Source organism: Impatiens glandulifera, chromosome 1, assembly GCF_907164915.1.
Source record: "Impatiens glandulifera chromosome 1, dImpGla2.1, whole genome shotgun sequence".
In the NCBI taxonomy this organism is placed as follows: Eukaryota; Viridiplantae; Streptophyta; class Magnoliopsida; order Ericales; family Balsaminaceae; genus Impatiens; species Impatiens glandulifera.
The window spans coordinates 63545833-63547227 of record NC_061862.1 but is presented as its reverse complement, the minus strand read 5'-3'; positions in this window follow the sequence as shown (position 1 = coordinate 63547227).

Sequence of the window (1395 nt, the reverse complement as noted above, 5' to 3'; positions counted from 1 at the left end):
TAATATATTTATTAACAAACACATTACCGAGGACTAGGGAAATTTGACGAAATGACCCTAATAATGGGTCAAATTCTAAAAATGACCCACATTTGATAACTTTGCAAAAATTACTTTTTCGGCCTACAAAATGTCCATCTTGCCCCCGTGAGTGCCGTGTAATATATATTGCATGTGAGGTGAATAATAACATATTACGCGTGAGGAGCATTATAATTCACATCACGTGCAAATGTAATGCACCTCACGCGTCATACCAAACTCTAATATATTAACATCATTTAACCCCATGGACTCTCTCTCCAACTCTAAAAACTTTAAACTTCGTTCAACATCAACATGACTCTCCCCCTTCTCTCTCTCCCTACAAAACCCTAACCTCTTTAACGCAGCCGCCACGATTCTCCCTCTCCCTAAATCTTAATTCCAATCCCCACGACTCTCCCCACCCATACGACTCTCCGTTCAACATTAGCAACCAGAAACCAACAATAGTTAAAGAAGACCCACGACTCTCTAACGGTTGAAGAAGAACCATCACATTCTCAAATGGTTCTTCTTCAACTGTTAGAGAGTCGTGGGTCTTCTTTAACCGTTGTTGGTTGCTGATGTTAAACGGAGAGTCGTGTGAGTGGGGAGAGTCGTAGGGATGGGAATTAGGGTTTAGGGAGAGGGAGAATTGTGGCGGCTGCGTTAAAGAGTTTAGGGTTTTGTATATATATATATATATAGAGAGAGAGAGAGAAGGGGGAGAGTTGTGTTGATGTTGAACGAAGTTTAGGGTTTTTAGAGTTGGAGAGAGAGTCGTGGGGTTGAATGATGTTAATATATTTGAGTTTGGTATGACGCGTGAGATGCATTACATATTACGTGTGATATGAATTATAATGCTCCTCACGCGTAATATGTTATAATTCACCTCACACGTAATACATATTACGCGGAACTCACGGGGCAAGACAGATATTTTGCAAGCTAAAAAGGTTATTTTTGCAAAGTTTATCAAGCATGAGTCATTTTTAGAATTTGACCCATTAATAGGGTCATTCCACCAAATTTTCGGATTACTACATCTTAGTTTTTTTTTTTTTTTATCAAATACATTTCTTTTAAATAAAATCTAAAAAAAAAAATCAAACAAGCTTTAAGATCTATATCTAGCTACTATATATGAAAAGGGTCACACTTGAGCTTCACTATTGTATTTCAGTTTTGGCTGTATTTTCCTTCTTTAATTCCTCCATTCACTTGATGCTCTTTTCCCGTACGTGGCCCCTTAATTCTCCTCACCTTTTTGACATTCATAATATTCTTCTGCACCAGTCTTCTCTTCTGTGCAACTAGGGTTTCTTCTCTCTCTCAACCCTTTCCTTTTTTCTACTTAATTATACATGG